This window comes from Mytilus trossulus, chromosome 5, assembly GCF_036588685.1.
Source record: "Mytilus trossulus isolate FHL-02 chromosome 5, PNRI_Mtr1.1.1.hap1, whole genome shotgun sequence".
Taxonomy (NCBI): Eukaryota; Metazoa; Mollusca; class Bivalvia; order Mytilida; family Mytilidae; genus Mytilus; species Mytilus trossulus.
The window spans coordinates 6,369,914-6,378,979 of record NC_086377.1 but is presented as its reverse complement, the minus strand read 5'-3'; the positions used below and the strand labels follow the sequence as shown (position 1 = coordinate 6,378,979).

Here is a 9,066-nt window from a genome sequence, read left to right as displayed (position 1 = left end):
GTCCCTTTTTTCTAATGGCTCAACCATATAATAGATTATACCGTTGGTTTTCCCGTTTGAATGTGTTCTTTCAGTTTGACATTTTGGTGGCATGAATGTATAATTGTTTCCAAGAAATCTATGTACATGTATTATTCAGAAATAGAAGGAATGGAATGGTGTTGATATGGAAGACGAGTTTGGCGTTATTACAGATAACAGAGTAAGATCGCGGTATGAACGTATGTAATAATCGCAGTAAAAGCGTTGTAAGATCGTGTTGCAATCGCATAACTCGTGGTATGTTCGTAGTGAGAACGTGATGAGCGTAGAAAGATCTTGATAAGCGTAGAGATCGCAAAATGAGCGGAGAACGAGGTCTAATCGTAGCGGGATCGTTGTAGAAGCGTATTAATGAGGACGTAGAAGCATATCGTGAAAGCAACGAAAATTTACATTTCAAGCCGCTCATACCGCGACCTCACCACGATCTGAATTTATTTTTGATCGCGGCGAGCGGAGGGCGATCGTGGTCTAGTAGGACTAGGGCTTAAACAAATGGGAACAAACGATATAAATCTTTGATCCGTTCTGAAGTTTTCATCTGGATACCACTATGGGACGGTACTACAGATGAAAGTATGGACGGACATCAAACCATCATGCCATGTAAAACTTCTCTACTCTGTGTAGTGGGGTATAATACAGACTACAGTAGACAAAATTGTGACTGAGATGGCCGGAAAAACAGTATGGCTGATCATGGTTGGTGGGACCAACAGTTAGCAGTTTATGTTTAATAACAGACATGTAATTTGGGCATTTTATTTCATCAGATCGGTCCGATGACGCAAGCCGATTGTTCATCCCGATCTAGTTCTACATGTGGGAAGAACGTACAGTCTTGGGGGAAGGGGGGAATAGGTAGCCTGGGGTCCAGGCTAATCTTCTCAGTATAGCCAGGCGTGTATCAATGTACTGCCTGTCAATGATTGGTTAATACTAATTTTGTCCTCAATAGATATAGGAAGATGTGGTGTGAGTGCCAATGAGACAACTCTCCATCCAAATAACAATTTAAAAATTAAACCCTCAATGTTTGTTTTACATCTGTATCCAATCAATTCTTGTTTAACATCAATTAGTAAAAATTAGACTGTAATAATTTTTCTTTATGAATTGATGTATAGTGTTATCATATCTAATTAGTAGTATGATGATAATTAGTAAGCAGAAAAGGGTTAATTCTTATCAGCAATCGCCTGGTGAGAAAGTTAAAAGTTTAAAATTTCACATGTCCAAGGTGTCAATTGGAATCCAATTGCGCTGGTTTACATCAAACATAAAAAAATTTATGCAAAGATTTATTCAGCCTCACTTTAGATTCAGAGTCAAATGGGTATTTGTTCCCCACCCGGCCATTACGACGCGCAGCTAGATTTGGCCGGATCCCAGGCTATGGAATAGGCTGAGACAGAGAACCAGTAATCGCGCGCAATTTTTCAGATCTGTCAGATAACAGAAGTAGCGACAAAGAACCACATAGGAAAACATCGCGATAAAAATGGCAAGGTCGTTTTTAGCGTAGGTGAAGTCTTTTTAGCGTAGGTGAAGTCGGAGGTCGTTTTTTTCCAAATTTTACAGGTCGCAGGTCGTTTTTAGAAGGCCCTCAGGTCGGAAGTCGCCTCTAAAAAGCCCGGAGGTCGGAGGTCGTTTTTTACCCTGCGGGAGCCTCAAAAGAATATTTCATTTTCCAAATTACAGGGTCTTTTAAGAGCAAACAAATTAAGACCAACTAGTGATGGTGCGAGCTACTGATGATACCCTGTCAAATATCTTGGTAGACAGGAAGTTGTTGTGTTGTGATTCTAAAATAGCACCACACAGTATAACTGACTTATATAAACCTTGATACAAAAGTTCAGAAATCATTGTATTGTAGTTTTTAAAATTTGACGAAAATTTACAACTTGGCTCTCATGTAAAAAGTGTTCGGTAAACATAAAGTTGTTGAGAATGCATCACACGATATTCAAAAGACTTTATCCACATTCGGAACCTAAATATTTGCGGCCGCTTTGTCTCGCTTTAGGGACATAAATCATAGGCTCATAGTAGGACTAGGGCTTACAACAAAAACACAAACAGCATATCGGCTCTGAGCAGATGGTGAATTGCTTTAAGTATAAGAAAAGTACGTAGAATTCATAGAAGATTCAGACTTTTACAAAAATTCGAACAAATATACCCAGCAGGCACTCAACATTGATTCAACGTTGAAACAAGGTTGTTTCTCAACGTTGAAACAATGTCAAATTTATGTTTGATTTTGAAAATTGGAATTAACGTTGACATTTCAACGTTGAAGTTTCAACATCCATTCAACGTTGATTTAAGGTTGAATAGTAGTTGAAAGTATATTAATGAACTTAATTATTAAGCTGCATACACATTTTTACCTGCTCTCCAAATTTTTGCTGTTGTTAGATGGTAGGTAGCCTGAGTGTACACTTTTTTTAATGTGTTTTTCTCTCACCAAGATACATATAAACCAAATAAATAAGCTAAATGGGAAACATCTAAATAAATACATCAACTGTTACTGAAACAACATCCCCAACACCACAGAAAGGATCTCCGAACAGAGAGGAAAGAAGATGTTGAATATATATAGTTCTAAATAATTCTCACAAGTTGAAAGTAGTTTTTTTAACGACCAACAAATGTTAAGCCCTTCTTCAAAGAAGTATATCCCAAGAATCATGAAGACGTAATAAGATCCAACTTGTGTTCAGGATGATTGCAATACTTATTACAATAAGAAGTTGCTGCATGACTGCTAACCACTCACGGGCAGACAAATCTCCACAAAAACCAAAGGTCCTTGACCAAATATGTTATGTATATATAAATTTTACCCTCACACCAATAATTGGTATAAACCATTAAATGAATACATACTCAGGAACAATATCAAATTAAGTAATACAATCATATTTCTTTTGATACAATATTTATTTTATAAATTCATTTGTTATCTTTGTCTCTGTTTGTCCTTATTGCGTGTCATCATTCTTCCACCACTTCGAGATATTTCTGCGGTAGACTTTAAGCAGGAGGGGTCTTTATCAGATGTGTATTTCCCAATGACATCTTTATACTTTTGCAGTATATTTAACTTCTGGAAAAAATCAGATTATAATAAATATAAATTGTTTGTCGTGAAAAGATATTTTAAATTTGAGCCTCTTTCAATTTGTTCCTAGAAGCATTAAAAATAAACAAAACCATAAAGACAAAGCACATATTGTAATAAGGTTTCTTTAATAAAAAATATATACATTAATGTTTACTATGATTGTTTTACATTGTCTTATCAGGGCCTTTTATAGCTGACTATGCGGTATGGGCTTTGCTCATTGTTGAAGGCCGTACGGTGACCTATAGTTGTTAATGTTTGTGTCATTTTGGTCTTTTGTGAATAGTTGTCTCATAGGCAATCATACCACATCTTTTTTACATTGTTAGTTTTTTGTTAGTGAAGAAGCTCCAACCTGAGTTTTGTAAGACTTTGGGTTTAACTCAACAAAGAAAACACTTTACCTATGATGTTTTTTTTTATTGATGACTGCCCGAGTCCATTAACATGAAAAAATTAGCTTAAGTCGAATAGTTCAGATTTACAGATAAACATACATGTAATATAATATATGGTACATTTTTTTGTATGTCAAGATTACAAAATTAGAATAAACAACAGATAAATCTTTGAACACAAATGGTATAAAGTTATACAGACAAAAAACCTACCTTTGATGATTTTAAAGACTGGCATTCCCAAAACTGATTTTTGATTTTGCTCCACTTGATGCATTACAGCCAATGATTTGTTTGACAAGAAACTGTAAAATAAATAATGCATGTTATGATAATGGACTGCAAACCTTCAGCGCAAGGTTACGTACACATTAATGTAAACAGGCGTCAGAGATCACCTGAAGATCAGATATCATAAGTGTCAAACTGTCAGACTCGTTTTAAAAAATAAATAAAATAGAATGAATTTTGTAGAAAGATTAATTAGGTGAAAAGTTATCATAATTTTCTATAGTTGTCCTCTCATAGACATAGCGTGAAATAATACTCTTTTTTTTTAATTATTTAATGTTTTTGTAAAAATAAGTATCAATTTTCATCACATGATCGTTCCAATTCAATACTTTGTTGTCCAGTTGAAATTTATAATCTCAAAAAGTATGTGGTTTACCAAGCCTTAATGTTTAACTAAACAAATCGCATATAGTATATAATAAACATGTTTGGAAATTTACCTGAGCACAATAATGTAAACACTTGCTTATCCCCCCTTTTTTTCTTTTTCGAATCTTTAAGCATAATAAATGTATCAATTTTAACCTTAACTTAAATATGAAACTAAAATTGCTTTTTGCATTAAATGCTCTTAAAAATAGCATAACTGGAGGAAATTATATATATGATGGCTCTTCCATGTGTTCTGATCTGTTTGCAATGTATGTTGACGTTATATTTTTCTCTGATTGTGCAATATGGATACTAATTCAGAGTTTCTAAACACAATTTATAAATATGAAAAACCGTGATAGCCACATACAAACATCTACATACCATAAATATGCGTGATAAACGGAAAGTTTCTCTGCAACCTCGTCCTTTGTTATTCTTTTTGAAATACAGGAAAGACGCGTTTAAATAATGCGCATGGGCAATCCGACTTCCTGTTAAAATCCCGCGAAAATATGAATGAAAGAAATCGCGATCATTGTAGATAATTAACTTGCTATTTCAAATTTCTTTACATATTATCCTTATGTTCCAATTAACATTATGTGAAATAAAATAAATAACTCACATTTCTTATTCCCTAGAAATTCAGTATCAAAGACTTACCACCTTTTTTTCTCATAACGTGACACAACTCAATTAAGTTTAAATAGTGATCAATAGTTGGTACTATACTGTTTTATCAATGTGAAAACGAAAATTCTATTTCATTCTTTTCTTTATAAGTGTATACTATTACGGTTGTGCATGTATTACCATTTGATAATGCTTTTTTTTTATATAGGCCTACCCGATGAGTAAATAAGTTAACGTTGATTCAATGTTGAATCAACTTTCGAATTTCAACGTTGAAATTGTCAACGTTAATTCAACGTTGAATATTTGTTTATTTCTCAACGTTGAAAATGTTACGTTGTTACAACGTTGAATATACGTTGATCACATTTCAACCCCATTTCAACGTTTATTCAACGTTGAGTGCCTGCTGGGTATATCAAATGATCTATTTGAATAAATTTATTCCCTTTTTATTTAAAATCACAATTCATTGAATAGAGAAGCACAAGGTTGATGTGCTTCTGACCAGTTTTTCTTATTCTATGTCGATTATTTGTTTTATTTTCAAAATTCAAGTGTACGCCCGGGCGTTTTGACGTAAACGTACATGTAGCTACGCGCATGAGGATTGAACTCCAAAAGAGAGGACTGTACTTTCTTGTATATGAATAATTTGCATGAAGACACACGGTTACTTATAGAAAACTAAAGGAGGACTGATGTCCTAACGAGAGGACCGTACTCTCTTGTGTATGAATAATTTGCATGAAGACAGACGATTTGGATTACATATAAAAAAAATTGAAGGAGGACTGCACTCAAAAAGAGAGGACTGCATTCTCTAGTATATATGAATAATTTGCATGAAGACCGGCATGGTTACATATATATGTATATAGAGAATAATACATGGCAAAATCCGTATCATATGTCGTATCATCCCGAGACATCAATATCAGCCCGAGGGCCTTTATAGGCCCGAGAATTTAGAAAGAATTTAGAAAGAATTTAGAAAATATATGAAGCCACACTGGAATGAGTAGCGATAATATAGGATTCTTCTTAAAGCATTTTTTAACATTTGTAATGTAAAACTTTGAAGTTTTTTAATGTTTGCAATTCTTAGAATTAATATATTTATTGTTAATTATTTCTGAAACTTTTCATAAAACGTTGTTTATCTACTGTACTGTGATACGAACTTTTTTTAACTCACAGTGATACATTTTTTTTTTTCGTTAAACATCTTTTTGATTTTTGAAGAAATATCAAACATAATTTGATGTAAGCTATTTATTTTCTTTTACTTAAAAATATATGATAAATAGATTATTACATGTCATTTTTCATAGGGTCCATGGTATCAGCCCACGACCCATATCAAGCCCTCTGGCTTGATATGGGAGTCTAGGGCTAATACCAGGGCCATATGGAAAATGTCATGTAATAATCTATAAATATATCAAGAGGAGGACTGCACTTCTAAAGAGAAGGTGCACTCTCTAGTATATAAATAATTTGCATGAGGACGCATGATTACTTATAAATATATTGAAAGGAGGACTGCACTCCAAAGACTGTGCTTGTGCTCTCTTGTATATGCCACTTAAATCCTCTATGGGTATATTTATTTGAATCATTTTTTTATGTAGGGTTTGTAGAACATTAAGAGTAGATTTTAGTAATTATCTAAACTAGGCTTTTTTTTATGAAGTTAAGAATGTATTTTTTTCAGTGATCTGAATTTATGAATTTATTTAATGCGGGGTTCACACATTGCCGATTTTTGCTCCCGTTTGAGATCAGACAGCAATACGACACGAAAAGTGAAAAAGTCGGATTAGTATCCTCAATTATCTGGAATGTCCTATCATTGTCTGAACGCAGTCGTTTTAGTTCGTAACAGATTCCTACGGGTCGGGAAGGGTCCGAATAGTTCGGCCAAGCATCCCGACAGTAAGGTGCGTCCCGTAACATTCGGGGCAACTCAGCCGATTTTGTCTAGTCGGATTACAATCGTGGCTATGTCGTGGCAGATTCTGCTGTATCGGATCGAATTCCGAACAATGTCTTGTGTATTCTGGACGGTGTCCTGTGGAACGGAAATGATCTGGAGTAATTTTTCAAACCTTTTTTCTGCCGATTGAGTCCAGATTGCATCCAGGTCTTGTTGATTGCGAACCGTTTTTGCCGAAACCGTTCCGAAACCGTCCCGTTATTAATACGAAATTCGTCAATGATACCCACGTCGGAGTCCCGACAATTACAGAATACAATACGACTGAGACCAGACAAAGCCGTTTGCAATGCGATGGAGCGGACCGTGATAGGATTACGTTCCGACAGTACCTGATCATCCAGAATATGCCGACAGTTTTCGAACGGATAACTTCCGTCAGTGTCGGTTCACTGTCTGGTCACTGTCTGATCTCAGTCGGATTACATTCGGTAAAGTCGGAACGGAATCGTGAAAGACTCGGTCGAATTTTACCCGGCGAAAAATACAAATCGGATTAGAAGCGGATTCAGAACGGGATTATCGGGACTAATTCGCTTTGAAACGGTTGAATATCGACGTTTCCTGAACACTATCTGATTGTTGTGATCAAATTATTTTTTTTTACAAATTTAAATTTAAGTTTGAATTTCCATCCACGATTCACAGGATCTTGATCAGACTTTTAATAAATTTCAATCGGGAATGGTCCTGTCAAGGACGGTAGTAAACATCGTGAATGTGTGACCCCAGCTTAATGAATAATGTGAACAAGTCCAAATCTTTGTGTTCTTGAAATTTTATAACAAATTGACAACATATTGTTGGGTTACCGACCCTGTAATGATGATTATTTTTACAGTTTCAATTATTGTCTTGAATTTATTTACAGGTAAAGTGAAATTGAAAACAGTTAAAAAAAATCAACAATTAAAATTTACTTAAAAGTAAGAATGACCGAAATTATCAACCATCTTTTATAAGAGTTATTGCCCTTTTAAGAAGATATTTAGATAATTTTTGGGTGTAATCCTAGTTTTTACAATTATTTGTGCAGCTTATTTGCAAAATTTCAGTGATTTATAATATTATTTTTTTTATGTCAGTTGGTTTAGATGCAGGAGATGCCAGTCAAAATGAAAGTTACAGTAAAGATGGAGGTAAACAAATTTATGCTTTTTTGTCAATTTTGCAGTGATTTCAATTGTATTGATTAATATTACCAGAGTTCCTTGAAAACTTTTTAGCTCACCTTTCCCTAAATATAATTAGACCGTTGGTTTTCCCTTTTGAATGGTTTTACATCAGTAATTTTGGGGCCCTATATAGCTTGTTGTTCGATGTGAGCCAAGGCTCCGTGTTGAAGGCCATGACCTATAATGGTTTATTTTTATTAATTTTTATTTGGATGGAGAGTTGTCTCATTGGCACTCACACCACATCATCCTATATCTATTAAGTTTTTGCAATAACTTGGTGTCTTTTGTCGCTTCTGTTGTCCGTCCTTCAGTGTAGACTATTTCAAAGATCTTTTACTCTCAAACCACTTAACCAATAAGCTGAATAATTTTTAATTTATTCGCTTATAGCCCGGGGTCTTTGCATCGGAACTTAACACATTTACTTTTAATATACCAGTTGTTGGCATGGCACGGGTTATGTTCTTCTCATATATGTTATGATGGTATGATAATTGTGTGCAGTGGAAATGCACAAGTTCTCAAGTTCAAACTGACATAACATTTATTTTTTATTTTATAGAACATTCTACTTATTCCAAGCAATCATATTTTCTTTTCTTTTGACTTTGATGTATGCCCCATGAATTATTTCTTAAATATATTGAAAGGAGGACTGCACTCACTTGTATATGAATAATTTAAATGAAAACGCATGGTTACCTATATATATTCAAAGGAGGACTGCACTCATAAAGAGAGGACTGCAATCTCTATTATGAATAATTTGGATGAAGACGCATGCTTTCATATATATATTTAAAGAAGGACTGCATTCCAGAAGAGGGGACTGTACTCTCTAGGTATGAATATTTTGCATGAAGACGCATGGTAACTAATATATATATTTATACATTGGACCATATATAACCGGTGATACATTGGATGTACCCTTTATACATTGGATATATCTGGTGAACATGACGTGTACAGCTAATACATTAGGCATACTCCCTGTAAATGTCGTATACA

At 34.4% G+C, this 9,066-nt stretch overlaps 1 long non-coding RNA gene across 1 annotated transcript; it reads right to left on the bottom strand.

The window, feature by feature from the left end:
• Positions 1 to 2,975: 2,975 nt before the first annotated feature.
• On the bottom strand, positions 2,976 to 4,760 carry LOC134719382 (uncharacterized). Its single transcript, XR_010107569.1, has 3 exons — positions 4,627 to 4,760; positions 3,790 to 3,881; positions 2,976 to 3,160 (listed from the first exon to the last, which is right to left on the bottom strand). It is a non-coding gene; the product is annotated as an uncharacterized LOC134719382 (long non-coding RNA).
• Between the last annotated feature and the right edge of the window lie 4,306 nt (positions 4,761 to 9,066).